This window comes from Falco rusticolus, chromosome 4, assembly GCF_015220075.1.
Source record: "Falco rusticolus isolate bFalRus1 chromosome 4, bFalRus1.pri, whole genome shotgun sequence".
Classification (NCBI taxonomy): domain Eukaryota; kingdom Metazoa; phylum Chordata; class Aves; order Falconiformes; family Falconidae; genus Falco; species Falco rusticolus.
This window is the reverse complement of record NC_051190.1, coordinates 64992223-65007007: the sequence shown is the minus strand read 5'-3', so window position 1 is coordinate 65007007 and position 14785 is coordinate 64992223. Positions and strand designations below refer to the sequence as shown.

At 37.7% G+C, this 14785-nt stretch overlaps 1 long non-coding RNA gene across 1 annotated transcript; it reads left to right on the top strand.

Annotated features, from left to right (window-relative positions):
- Window positions 1–1504: 1504 nt before the first annotated feature.
- LOC119145822 lies at window positions 1505–5655 on the top strand. Its single transcript, XR_005103543.1, has 2 exons — window positions 1505–1786; window positions 4588–5655. It is a non-coding gene; the product is annotated as an uncharacterized LOC119145822 (long non-coding RNA).
- The last annotated feature ends 9130 nt before the right edge of the window (window positions 5656–14785 follow it).

The window sequence follows — 14785 nt, the reverse complement described above, 5'->3', positions numbered from 1 at the left end:
TTGAATGATAAAAATCACACTGAGAAATTCTTACTGAAATTACTCATTGCCCTGGAGTTAAAATGGAAATAACCCCCATATATTTCATCACTCACTTGGAATATTTATTCTTTTTATTTCACTTACTCTAAACAAATTTTTTATCTCTAGGGTTATATCCTGACTAATCCTTCACTGCACTAATTTTGCTGGGACAACGCGTAAGTGGCTGGTGATTCCAAATATGAATAAGGACAGCAGGCTTGGGCTTGTGCTAATTTAGATGAATAAATTGGCCTTGAGAATGACAAGTTGTGTTAGCACTTTTCACTTTATAACATTAGTCAAAGATGTTAACTCTGTGCAGGGAATCAGCATTAGGCAGGGTTTGGAACGGCTTTTAGGGAACTCTCAGGTGCCTAGTCTCAGCAGAAACTTGCTCTTAAAAACCTTTCTCTGTTTTCATTTCAGTAAGAGGTGTGATTGAAAAGCGAAGTGTTGAGAGGAATTTCACTGTAATAGCAAAACGTCCTTCCTTTCGTTTCACCCACTGAGTTTTTAATAAGGGTATTCCTTTGCCAGTTCCTTTGGGTTTTCTTGGTTCTTAGTTGGTGCTAATGATGTCAGTGATAGTCCGCTGTGTGTGTGGTGGGGGAAGAGAAAATAGTGCCCTTTGGTATGAGTTTTTTTGCAGTTGTCTTTTGTGGGCTCACAATAGTGTTGCAAAAGATGCAGTCTTGATAAAAATTTCTTTAATTCATAAATTTATTTTGCCTTGGGGGGGGGGGGGCATACACATGATTGTATGGCAGGAAACAGCCACACGGGAATAAATGGATACTAAAAATTAAGTTCTAACATTGTCCCTGTTAGTACTAGTTGGGTGCTTCTCTCTCTTGGTCTGGTCAGGGCCTGTTTCTGGATGAGAGGCTTTCAGTTCTTCCAGTGGATTGTGGAGTTCCAAGAAAAGCAGCGATAACAGCCGTAACAGGACAGCTGTTACTCTCACTTTTTATTGCATTAGCCTTATCAAATGTATTCCTCCTGGTTAATTCACTGACTTAAGGGAGCCCTGTGAAGGAATAATAAATTGAATATCTCATTTTCTTGCCACTTTGCCAGTTTTGCTGTACAGATTTTTTTATATTACAGATTTCCTACCTAGGAAGTGTATCAATTATTTAGATCTTACCTTCGTTCTTTGCTTTTGTATGTTAGGCTGGTTGGTCTTTTATAACTTAGAGCTCATACACTAAGTTATCCCATCTAATGAGCCCTTATTGGCTTTGTTTGGTTTTAGCTCCTTGGCTTTTGAACAGTCCTGCTAACAGGACTGCTATGGAAAATTTGAAACATTTTACTGCTGTTTAAAGTTTTTCTAATTTGTGTATGGCTGGATCTAGATACTAGTTCAAAACTGCAGGTTAATGAATAAGACTTTGTTTGACCCATAAAATTTCCTGCATGAATTTTTTATAAAAGATACAAAGCTTTTTTCCATTTTTGTTTTAATTTTCCAGGAAAAACTACATGCTTTGACAGAATTCAGAGAACTGGAAGGCTTTGTCTGAAAACTAAAGCTTCTTGATTTGAAAAGTGTTACTGTAGTCCTCCAATGTTATAATCTGGATGCCTGCTGGTCCAATTCTGCAAGCCTGAAGCTGCCTACCACCTTTGACACTGTGCCATGATCTTTCCTCTTTGAAAGGAGTGCTGGAAGTAGGGAATACCTCAAAGTGATCTATTATCAGAGTTGTTATTTAAACGGGAAGTCTAGTTGATAGAGGAGATCTGCCACATAAAGCAGGTAAGCCACAGATTTAATGAGATGCTATACTAGCATTTCTTAATAACATTTTTATTTTCAATCAAAATATTTTGGTTTGTAAGTTTGGCTTTTTGGTAAGAAAAGTATATTTGCAGAAGCACATACTTAGACGTGCCAAAAAAGAAAAACCCAACCAAAAAGTATTTAGCTGAAAGCCTCGTTTCCCATCAAAAATAGATGCAGTGGAAAATTTTCAAGCAGCCCTATATTTAACTTCCTTGGATCAAAAATCAGTTGTTGGACTGAAGAAGGTGCACAGAGGATTTTTTGCTGCTTTTGTTAGGGTGTCTGTTTTTTCAGTGATCACATCTGCCTGCCTTTCTAGCTATATTCAACCTTATAATTCTTAATATAATTCTTATAATTCTTGCTATTGTAGCATTTTACTGTGCTCAGAATGCTAGTTCTCACTGGACTCAACTTGTGGGATAATGTGCAAATTCAAATTTTCTTTCAAGGGGTGCATCAGTCTTGCTTTTTCATTTTGGCTGGATTTTAATAAGTAAATATGAGTAGCTGTATCCACTGAGCACTGGATATGCACAGAACATAGCATCAATGTGATATAGTTCTCAGTTCTTTGCCCAAGGTAGCTTTGCTTTGGGATGTTTGTGGATGCAAACAGTATATGTGAGTTTAAGGGGTAACGGGCTAAGTCATTGAAAGGGAAGACCCATAGGCAAGCTAAACAGATAAATCACATCAGTTTCAGGGATTCCTGAACGGAATATAGTAGAAGGCTGGGGAGTTATTCTGTGAAAATATTGTATTTTATTTCTTTGCTCATGCTTTCTTGGCTCTGACTTGTGGCTGCTTTTGGAAGCAGGATGCTGAGCCAAATGGACCTTCGATCTGAATTGGCGTAGCCATCATTGGGTAAGGAGAGGTGCACTGATAAGTAAGTGGGCTTTGGCAATCTGGAATTCAGCAAAATTTATCAGAAATGAAACATCTTCCTCCAGGAAAAGTGTAAGCCCCTCACAAAAGATATGAAGATGAGGATAATTTCACCTGAATAGGTTGTGACTCTGGAGTCTCAAGCTTTCTGTTGATTTTTGAATTTTTGGTTGCTTTTTTTTTTTTTTGCTTTTGCAACTTCCATTTCTCTTTCATTTCTTTTTGTAGCCATAAAGAATTTTCTACAACTGTGTCTTAAATATAGCTGTGAGCTTTTTTGGGTGTACTTCCAAAGTTGGTGGGTAAAACATTAGTGTAAGCCTCCTGCAGCGTTCACTGGACTTTGTATTAAAACAAGAGGAGAAAACAGAGCAAATATTGAAATTTGGGGAGGAAAATTGTTAATATGACCTACATCGGTTTTAGTATGTGTTATGTTCTGTGATTAGTTCAGTGTTAGAATGCAGTTTGTAGCCAGAATCTATCAGCAACTGGTAATGTGGTGTTTCTTAAGCAAAAGCTGATTGTTATTTTTTATTGCTTGTTTTGCATCTTAGCACTTTTACAGAAATATCTTTCCAGATATTTTTAACTTTGTTTTCATGGCAATTTTATTTATATTGCTTCATAACTGCTAAGCAATATTACGGTCTTTTAGCCTTTACAGGCATTAATGTTCAAATCTGTAAATGAGCTTTGTAAGACAGCAGCTCATTTTTTTCTGTATTTTTCATAAACTCATCAGAAGTTTTACAATTACCTGAAAATAGATATATCTGGTTATACTCCTGTGTACTTAAGTTTACTTGGTACTTATATTGACCACAATAGGTGGGGTCTCTTTTATTACTTTTCCTGACAGAGTATACATTATTCCTTCAAATTTCAGTCAGCAGAATTTGATTATAGTACATTGTCAGTAGGTGATCCGTAATTTCCATCTTCCCTGTTATTATTTTAGAATGATTTTACATAAATATTTGCAAGAACAGATAATAGCCAGGCAATGCCTGAAAGAAAGAAATAGTTTGAGTACTGATGAGAAAGACATTCATCATTCTAGTACCAAAATTGTGGCAGGAAGGAAGACAGCGAGAGGAAAGTGCAATATTGAAGTATAAGAGTGAGCTCCTATGGTACTACTTTCCAGCTGTTTATGTGTGGAAGCATAGTGCTACACAGTCAATTAGCTGTACCTCACATAATCATTGTATGAGGAAGAAGTTTTAGTACATTAGAATCCACGAGATGGAAAAAGTAGTGAAAAAATTATGTCCATGTTTTCCTAAAAATGCAGTGAAAATATGTATACATTCTTTTAAAATTAACTTAGAAATTTTGTGAAGTGAGAGATTTTAATCCTGTCTCCAAAGTATGTCAAGAATAGCGAGAATAGCACAACCTCTCTCACATCATTTGTATGCATTAATCTGAATCTTAATGATAGTGTCAAGAAGTGAGAAGCAAGCAGAGTTGCCAAATCTGTCCACTCTTTTGAAACTGGAAGAATTGTGGGAAGTAATTGGGTGTGAAGTAAACGTGTTCACAAGTAATTGGACTGAGACTATTAAATTTCTTTTATTTAAGTAATAGGTAGCAACTACTTAAACTTCAAGGAAAAGAGAAGATTACATCCTGCAAAACTTTCTCATGCAAAATAGTCTATCCTCATGTCAGGGATCCTGGTTACTTTAAGGTGTCTGCTTGCTTGAGAAAAGGTTTGTCAAATTGGGTCTTTAAATGGGAGAGGGGATTAGGAAACAACAAACAAAATCCAGCTTGCAGTGGGAGTTAACTTTTGGGGGTGTGGGGCAGGGAATGGACAATGAATATCACCATCTTTTCAATGTTCAGTACTATCACTAAGACTGTTTTTTTTACAGGTAGCCCTTTATTGGCAGAAAATTCATGAAAGTCAGTGAAGGAAGAATGCTGCGGTAAAATGCATATAAAGAATCTCATGCCAAAACCCAGGGAGTTAAGGGATATATCTTTTACAGGTTTAGGAAATGATGAGGGTAAAATTGAAAAAGTGTTTCTGTGCTTAAAAAGCCTAATTGTTGTTGTGTGTGTCAGTCTCTTATCTGTTTTATACAGCTGTTTGGGCTATCTCCCTGGTGTTTTTGAAACAAGCAGTATTTTTACAAAGGTCACTAATTTGGATTGGGATATAAGAAATGGTTGTTAGTTTTATGGTTAGTAAAGCTGAGTATCATACTTTGCACTTTTAAACAAGCTGCTTCATTCTGTATGTAAAACAAATTCACTACAGTATGCTTGGTTTTGTAATTAATTAATGTAGACTTGATAAAAAATATCTTCCCTAGTATGATGCCTGGTGATCAGGTTAGACTGTGTTACAGAATAATGCGATAATAATGATTTCCTTAAGAGAGTACAAAAGCAGCATCTAAGTTTCAGCTGACGTTTATTGACACACAGCATCAGTTGGGAGTCCCATCAAACTTCCTATTCTTTTCTGTTTACCACCTCCTGCTTTTATTTACAGTCAGCATATCTGTTAATTAGCCTCTGGTAGATCTGGTTCTTCTAAGAAGATCTCTTGTTTTCCTGGCTATGGCCCCATGAGGTGACCAAGTACACACAATCTGGGAGTGACTTAAACTTTAACTCATTAATTTCAGTGCCTGATTCTGAAATGTTTAACTGCTGGCTTGGTTTACTGCTTAGCACTTTGTATTTGGAGAACTGTGGGCCTTGACTCCCATTGATTTCAATGTCATGGACAGACCCAAGTGTGCTCTCAGCATCTCATGGTTACCTCACTGGAAGCCATATTTTCTTGTAGTTTTTTCATTTGCTGTGATTGTGCCAGAATGCAGATAGCTCATTGGTGACTTCCAGGTAAATGCTCTGTATCGCTTTAGGTTAATTACCTAGTTGTCATTGTACTTTTGCAGAATAAAAGTACTCCTCCGCTTCGTCAGTTATGTCTGTCACACAATATCTTAATGCAACATTTTTCAAAAAATCTGATGTAACGGTGCAACACCGTCTCACAAGGGGGTACTTTGTAGGGAACCAACTGTTTTACAGAGTCTCACCAACCTCAGTTAGACCTTGTGATGATATGAAGCTGTTTATAGCCACAGCTTGAATGCTAGAGGTGGTGGCTGTAGTGCACTTCTCTCACAGCACAGCTTGTTTGTTAGAAAAGAAAAAAGTTGCAGTTACATTTGCAGGAAAAATTCAGGAGCATGATTCAGAGATCTCCTGCCCAAGTCTGCAAGGTATGCTAGAAGTGCTCTGAGAGGTGTGAGTTGATCTGTGCATCTCACTGGGGTGTTAGGAATCTTGTGGTTTCAGTGTTAATGGTTCTGTTTCTTTCATCTGAAACCTAAGAAAAGAAAGACTGGGCCACTTATCTGCACAGTCAACTGTAGGTAATGTCTTAAAGCAATGACCGGGTTCCTCACTTTTGCCAGAATGCCATTTATTCCTTCTCCATCCTCCAGGTGAGGAGTAGCCGAACAGTAAAGACCTAAGCATAGGTTACAGGTGCCCTTGAAATCTTGCCCAGAGCAAGGGCAGGTATGGAAAGCCATAAAGTACACACTGTGGTAGTGTGAGTATTTTCATAACTTAATGAGAAATTTACTGATAAAATTTCAGTCCTTCAGCTTAAAAAACCCCAAAACAATAATAATAATAATAATAATAATAAATGAAAAAACCCCACCCACCGACCCAACAGTGTAACCCCTGGAATACATCTACCTTTTATACTTTAAAAGTACCTCAAAGTAGAATGACTTCCTTCAGTGTGGAAGTATTTGTGCTGATCTAAAACATTTTGTGCTAGCACAACTGCATCCCAATGTCTAATTTTTGTGGATAGGCACTCAGGTGGAGTAACTTAGTTTTAAAGCAATTAGAAACCCTGATTAATTTAAATCAAATTCCTAAGACATCCAGGTGTCCTGGATACTGTGAGAAGAGACATAAAAATCAAGAAAGAGAAGGTGAATATTTGCTTTGGAGGGTTAGTAGTGGTGCAGTGTTGTGACAAAAAAATAATTGAAAAAGTATCAACGAAAGTTTCTGCCATCTTTAATTGTAAGAAGCCAATGCTGACTGATCTGTCAATGTTTCATCGGGAAAGTTGACACAGAGGGGAAAAGGTGGGTGATATTTCTTCAAAACATGTTAACTGCTTCTTTGTATTTTGTGGTTGAAGGACAGAGGGATGCTGGAAGTGTTTTCTAGAAGCAAGTGGCCCTTCATCGGTATTTTATAGGTACTGTTTAAGCCATCATTGTTAAGGAGAAGCTTCTTTACTATTAGTGTGCTGTCATTTTTCAAATCTCATCAAGGCAGCACCAGGATATTTTTGCACAGATTTCCTTTGACATATAGCCTCAATAAATATGGAAATTACAACTTAAATCTCTTTTTTTTTCCTTGCAAAGCAGTGCAGTGCCCAAATTCGTTGAATTTCAACTTTTATTTTTTCTTAATGTTGAAAGACAGATATGCAAATTTAACTAATGATATGCATGGTTAAATTTAGCTGTAAATTCCAGTCAGGGATTTCTGCTTTGTTTATTGTCCAAGTCAATATGTCTGTGCAGAAAACCTCCTGCTGTGCAGGAATACACAGTCAGCTACTTGGAAAAGTGGAAAGTTTAATTATGAGAGTTTTTTCTGGAAAAAGGTAAAGCAAGCCCTATTTTTAGGGGTTTTTCTTGTTTATTTGTTTGTTTTTTATTGTGACTTCAGCTAACAGAAATACAATGTATATAGTTTGGTTTTGACGATAAATGTTATCGAACAAACCATTTGATTTTTCTTTAACCTGGTCATCTGTGTGAAAGAAGGTAGAGGTCATGAATAAATGATGCATTTCTTAAACTTGCAAGGTAGATCATGAAATAAATGAAATAAAATCCAAGTGTGAAGGGAAAAAAAGTATAAACACATGTATTGCTGAGAATATCTTCATAAAAATATAGTTTACCCTATGAAGATATTAGTGTCAGGTTGCCTGAAAGATGCAAATTTCCAGTGTTGCTTTCTTGTAAGTAATTTTGATTTTTGTTTGTGGTAACAGTGAAGTATCTTTACACAAGGTTTCTGAGTGGAAACCCAAGCGTTGCTGGGGAATATGTGTTATAAATGATACACAAACCTATTCTCATGTTTATAACAAAAAACTCTCCAAGATTTTACTGGAGTGGTTCCCATTTCTTCAGTTTTTATAAGTCATTTATATGGAATACATTTTTATCTAGCTATCTATGAAAAAAAGACACTGCATACAAAGAAGGCGTTTCTTCTAGAATGTATGTAATACTGCAACAATCTGTATTCTTCCTTGTGGTTCAATGCATATTTCTCCTTTCTTAGCCTGTTCAGCTCTAATATGAAGAATGTTTTTATGATAATTCTACAATGGATGATAGTTATTAGATTTACTCTAAACCAAAAAAAAATTCAGAATTGTGTTATGGCTAGTATTTGGGCTGCATGACTTCCATAGTAAGTGTAGACATATTCTTTTTTTCTTTGCATCTGCGTAGGGATGATTGATGACCTGAGCTTGTAGGTTCTACAGTAATACAAATGGTACATGATAATTGTGTGTGAAGAAAGGCTGGCAGCTTTATAGAGGAAATTTTTGAACCTGTAGGTAGGTTCATGATAAGCAATTGTCTGTAACTTCCCTTCCCCCATACTCTGCATTTCTACAGTACAAGTGCTTTTCTAATGCTTTTACTGAGTCTCATTAAATGGTCCTGTGTGTAGGACATTAAATGTATGTATAGCAGGGTGGGAGTTTTGTTCAGAGTCACTGGTGCATCAAGAGTTTCTTCATAATGTTCTTCTCGTTGCCTAATACAGCAAGACAGGCACCAGAGAGGCATGTACACTGATGCCTTATGGTAGCGATCCTTGAGCCTGAATCCTAAGAGATGTGGTGGCTAATTTTGTGTGGAACTGAGTGGGAATTTAAGTTCATAAGTAGGATTTAGAAACCTAAATACCTTGGAGTTCTCTATGAATAAAGCTTGATTGCAATATAGCCCCTTAATTCTCCACACATCCCTGCATTCTTCGATACATGTTCCTCATTGGCTATTTACTCTTAATTGGCAATTTGGATGCTTAATGATGCTTTTGTTTTGGGATATGTTTCTTCCTAGTCTTATCCTGTATTTCTGTGGACTGTCTGTTCCTTTTCAGTTCTTTCCACTCTTACACTTTGTGTGTAATAATAGTGTGCTAATAATTAAGTGTGCTAGTGCCTAACAAAGGCACTAGCACACTTAATTTCTAGTGACTAGCTTCCCTCTCACATTGACATGTAAGACCTTTGGACTTAATAAACATAAGACCTTTGGTATTAATAGAGGTAGCTACCATGTAAAGATGCTATACAAGAGATCATTAAGGCTAAAAATCAACAGGGATTTGACTATATTGTCTACTCAGTCTGTTTTTTGACCAGTGTGTATGCCTAAGTTGCATATTAGCCAGATTCTACTTAATTTGACAGACAAAAAGGGTAAGGCTAGGGATATGTGCCACAGGTAGTTAAATAATGCAAAACCTTTTGTCAGTCTAATGCTTTTGTCACTGGAATGACTCTGCCGGTTGCTCTTCTGAAATTAGTAATAGTAAATCAGGGCATAAATCTTTCCCCTGGCTGTGTATGATCTGACTGCTCCATTCGTCAGTTCATTACACAGGTTATCTTTAACTGAAGTGCACAATGAAAGCATAACACTTTCTTCCCGTGCTAGACTTTTAACTTCCAGGGTACAATTTTCTTTAAAGTGTAGCAGAAGTGGAAAGGAATGAAAGCAGACTTAAACAAGGACTGTAGTGTTAAATAATGCTCTGTAGAATCTACTGTCCTGCAATCACAGTGCATCTTTTTTCATGTGATCGTGAACCCAGTTTTCCTCAGGACCACAGTGGTCATTGGCAAGAGGGATGCCTTGCCCTGCATCCTGGTAGATGGAAGTGACTGGAAGAAAGCAAATAATCTATAGATATTAGCTTCTGCTGCTGCCCAAATGATGACCTAGAGAAGCATCAGTAGCTGCTCTAGGGGGGATGGTGAGGGAAAGAGAAAGCTTCTAGGCCTAGGAGGTGAATGAGTGGAGGGGTGAGGAGGTATCCTGATTCTTTCAACACAGTTGGAATTGTACCACACTTTGTTGTTTGTTTGTTTGTTTTTTTTCAAAGGTCAGTAGAGTTATACCAGGGGAAGGAGAATGCAGGGAGTAGTTTCCAGCCCCTGAGTGGGCTGGCAGCATTGTCATGGCTATGTGGCTTATGGACTTAGACCGAGAAAGCCTAAGAGTACACCGTGCTGAGGGTGCATAGGCCACCAGTCATGTAGAAAAGAGGAAATCACCCGGTCAAGGACTGGTGTCCAGGGTTATACGATTTTTGGATTGTGCAGCTAAATGAATGGAAGGAAGAGTGTTGGGAGGGAAGTGAATGAGGTGAGGATGGAAGGGGGCATATACTCTGTGTTGCAGTTGCCTCATTGCAAAATTGTTTCTCTTCAGTGTTGTTTGCAAGAATAAAGATGATTTATGGGAGTAAATTGGTTTCTGGACTAATACCAGTGTTTTTCTCAGCTAGCGGTATGTGAACAGTTTTCATACAGTCCTGTTTTGCCACAGTTCTGGCTATGAGTAATCTTAGTGGATTATAAAAAATGCTAAAATAGTAGAGAAAAAAAAGATTTAGGGGGAGGATAGACTTTGCCGTAGTGATTTAAGCGTTTAGGAATCACAGACTGCTTTTTGCTCCTGAAACTTGTTTTCTGTATGTTCAATAAAGGAACATGAATTAATTAATTAAAGAAATTAATGTGATTGACTGTTTCTTGTAGCTCAGATTCATGCTGCTTGGCTAATCGATGGCCACGAGTGCTGGATGTGTAAGTAGTAAGAAACACTTTGTTTTATTCATGCTGTTTTTTATCACAGAGCATCATTGCTTGTACTAAGGAACACCCCAGGTGGACCAAGGCCCTTGCACTTTACCTCAGTGAGGGGTACTTTCAAAGGGCCTTATCTATTGCCACATCAGTGCAAGGCCTAAATATATTCCATAAATAATCTCATAGGATCAGAGAGCGACTGAACTGGAGATGATGAGAATGTGGTAAGCTAGGTAAGGAACAGGTAAAACGGTGGTGGTCCTTGAGGGATACTATGCAACCCTGCCTGTGGCAGCATGGTTTCTTCCAGTCTTCTCATCAGCTGTGTGGTTGTTGCCTAATGCCATATGCTAGGTCTATGTATTTAGTTACAAACCTTGTGTTTAAAAGTTACCTAGTTGCTCTCAAACCTGTGTCGTTAACTTTCTACCTGACGATGCTGATTAAAATGAAAGATGTTTGTACTTTGTCATCTTTTTTCATTATCAGATGCATCTGGGAACTCAATCTATAGAATCTCTTCTTAGAATCATCTAAATCTTTCTGGATGCCAAATGCAACCAAATTATTAATAGATTTAAAATTATTTTTATTCTAATCTAAAAATCACAGCACATTTTTACATGGAAGTGTTGGTACCTCCCATGCACTGGATTTTTTGTGGCTTTAATGTAGTGTAAATAAATATTTTTTAGATGGGTATGCAGAATTTAAATGACATGTTGACTGATACGATATTTTCACCTACTCTGTGTGTTAATACACTGCCATATTAGTACTGTGTTAATCAGTGCTTGTGAGAGATTATGCTGGTGGAAAACATGTTCATGGGATTTGACCTCCTTGGAAGCAAGGGCTTTTCCAGGTCATGAAAGGCTACATATTCAGCTCATGACTAGTGTAGAACTCTTTTTCTGTCATAACTGAAATACTGACACCTGGTTTGCACTTAAAAGTGTTATCAAGGAGGCCTGTCAGGAAGGGATATGAATTTTTTTTTCTGACATAGCTATGCCAGCAAAAATTGTAGTGCAGAAGCTAAGTAAGAAGTTCTTTTACCTGTACATTTTAGTTCTCTTGAGGGATAGGTATAAATTGCTTGGGAAAAGGAGTCTTGTTAGTATAATTTCTATATTAACCTTTCTAGTGTAAATCAACTGTAGACCTCATCCTGCAGGGACTCATATGCAAGTTTATCACTGCACACAGAGGTGATATATCATAGCCTATGCTTATATTGCTCTGAAGAACGACCTCTAGAGCAACTCTTAAGAATAGTATGTGATTTCTGTCTCCTGTACATCTTCAGTCTACAGGGTTGTCTTACAGCTGCAAGTTGCATGAATAATGCCTGGCAATGCATGAATTTTTATGTTTAGTACCTGTCCTGTTGGTGATTCTAGTCTTGAAGATAGTTTTGGGGCCACACTTGGGAAACCGTATAGATGTAACCATTGTTAAACTGCACTACTTTGCAGGGAGAAAGGAGGCTGGATACGGATGTAACAATGAAAAAGAAGGAAGGACATTCCCTAGCAGTGCAGCTTGTGATGTGCGACACACAAACCACAGGATGAGACGTACAAAAGAGGAAGCTTCCTTGGGTGAATCAGTTCCAGGAAAAATAAGCACGTGGAAGCACTTGATGGATCAGGATTGTCCTTTGCGGATCCTACATGCAGCACCATAAATCACAAATAATTCTAAAGAAACTTGTAATGGAACAGGAGAGTAGAAATGGTGTGAGTGGACTCAAGACTATGACTTGAATACTCTCTGTGTCTCTCAAGATACAGTTTCTGTATGCATCTAATTATCTTTCAGTTAGATGTTCTACCTTAGTTGGGATCAATGACCTAAAGAGTGGGGTCTTAGTGTTTGTGTGCAGGAAGGACTCCCTTTTCTTGTATACAGAGACCCTAACTAGAAATTGCAGCTAGCCTCAAGGATATGCACTTATTCTATTTGTTCAAGTTACTTTATAACATCTGAAATGAAGGCTGTAGCAGATACCAGAATACATTATTTGCACTAGCAGAAATAATTTCACATCAGACTCTGCAGGAATTTGGACTTGTTCTACTTTTGAGCTTGAAACAGGAGTAGTTTGAACGAGCTAGGTGATACTTAATTTGAGACAAAGGTTTCCTCTTTCCTCAAAGGTTTTTTTCCGGAGATGCAGAAAGCCCATTTCAAATAATGCTGCCAGAGCCAAAGCTGCATATGTAAGCTCTGTGGTCCTGCACTGAGGTTGATTAATCAGCCAAGGTTAATAGAAGTCGGTATTTTCCCTTCAAGTCCTAGAGACTTAACTGTGGAAATGCATGAATTTGTAGGCTTCCAGTCTCCCTGACAGATGAATCTAGTCTTGAGGATTGCAAATTCAATCCCTGCTGTTACCAGTCCAGCCACAGGGGCCATTTAACAAAAGATCCCCGAGTTAATGATTGCTCTTCTATGACAGGGATATTGGACTTCTTATACACTGAACACAAAGGTCTGTGATCCATATTCGTGCCTTCTTTCCTGCTTGGGATTCAGCACCACATGGTGGTAACTGTCTGCTTCATGCAGGAAAGCGTTCTGCTGTGATATCAGTGAGAGATAGTATCAGAAGAACATCCATTTTCCATGAATTTAAACTATTACCGCAGTTAGGTGCAATTATTGAGAATCCCTGTAGAGTCATACAAAAAAATGTTGTCTCTGTCCAAAGATGTTGATTCTGGAATGTAGCAGTGCCAGTCTATGACATTCTTAGTTTGGGGTCTCAGTGGCTGCTATAAATTGTACCCTGGAAAATGGTTACCGGGACTATAAAGCATAGTGCTGCATTTCAAGTTCTATTTTAAGTACCAGTGGCTTTGTCAAACTATACGTGTAATTTAAATCAAATTTATATGGTGAAAATATGTTGAAGATGAACCAGTGGAAGAAGATGGCTTCGTAACAAAGAATATTGACTTCGCATCTTAACTTCATTAACTTAATGCTGTCTCTTGTGTATTGGAAAATTGTTCAAGTGAGAATAATAGCTTTTGAACTACTTACAGGCTAATAGGTAGTGACTATAGTCACTAAGACTTTGAATAGCTGTGGCTGTTGATTACACAGATTAAATGTGAATGCAGTTTTCAATATGGCTGACTTTCAAAAACCTCATTTTCTGTCCTTCCTTTTGACTTTCATGGCTAATGACACTGACTTCTAATGTCATTTAATGTAATGTAATTTAATGTAAATTCTGGGAATGGGAAATTAAATTCCTCTTCCTCCACCTCACTGTAGAGACATCAGTGCAGCAGCATGCCATATGCTTATTTTAAATTGTTCAAGACTGAAGCTATATTAATCAAATGTAAGATTTGCATTAGTGGTAATGCACGTACAGTGGGACATGCTCTAATTAAACAGCTGATTGATTATAGATGTTTGTAGTATTCATAGCACTAATTTTTCATGCGCTTCATCCCTTATGTTTTTTCTCCTCATATCTGAACTGTCTGCGCGTCTCTTTGCATCCACTGTGATTTCTCAGTGAATGCTGGTTCCCAAGTTCTTTCTCTATTCTCTCCTTTTTTTTTTTTTTTTTTCTCCAGGGCCTAATTATGAAACAGCTTCAAATAAATACAATTTTTTAACAAAAAACATTCTGCTTCCTGTGAACAATGGGCTGAATTTTTCTCTTTATTCTTGGGGAGTTCTTATTCAGTTGGAGAGCTTTGCAGTTGGCTAGGCCTGAGATTTCTGGGAGCTGTAATTGTGTCTCATTAATTCTTACAGTAATGTAGGGTAACTATAAGGAGCGTGCAATTAGTGGTCTGGTCAATGAATAGAGCAGTTAATCAGCAGACAAAGGATGGGGCTCAGGACCTATTAGGCTGAAAGGAAGTGTTACTATTGTCACAGGCAGTAGGAATGCATGCAGGCATGCCTTAAAGTTGAACTGTTTAAGGGAACCGTGTATGTCTTTGTATGTCTTTTTGCTAAACCAGTTTTCCTACCTATTCCACTACTTGAGAGAGACTCATTTAAGATTGCCTGTTAGAAGTCAGAGACTGTATCAGAGGTTTCGAGAGACTGACCAGGCTGCTTAGTGTATTCTCTCACCTTAACAGAGGCAGCCCCAGGGTTTATCAAAGATAAAAAGTGGCCAAAGG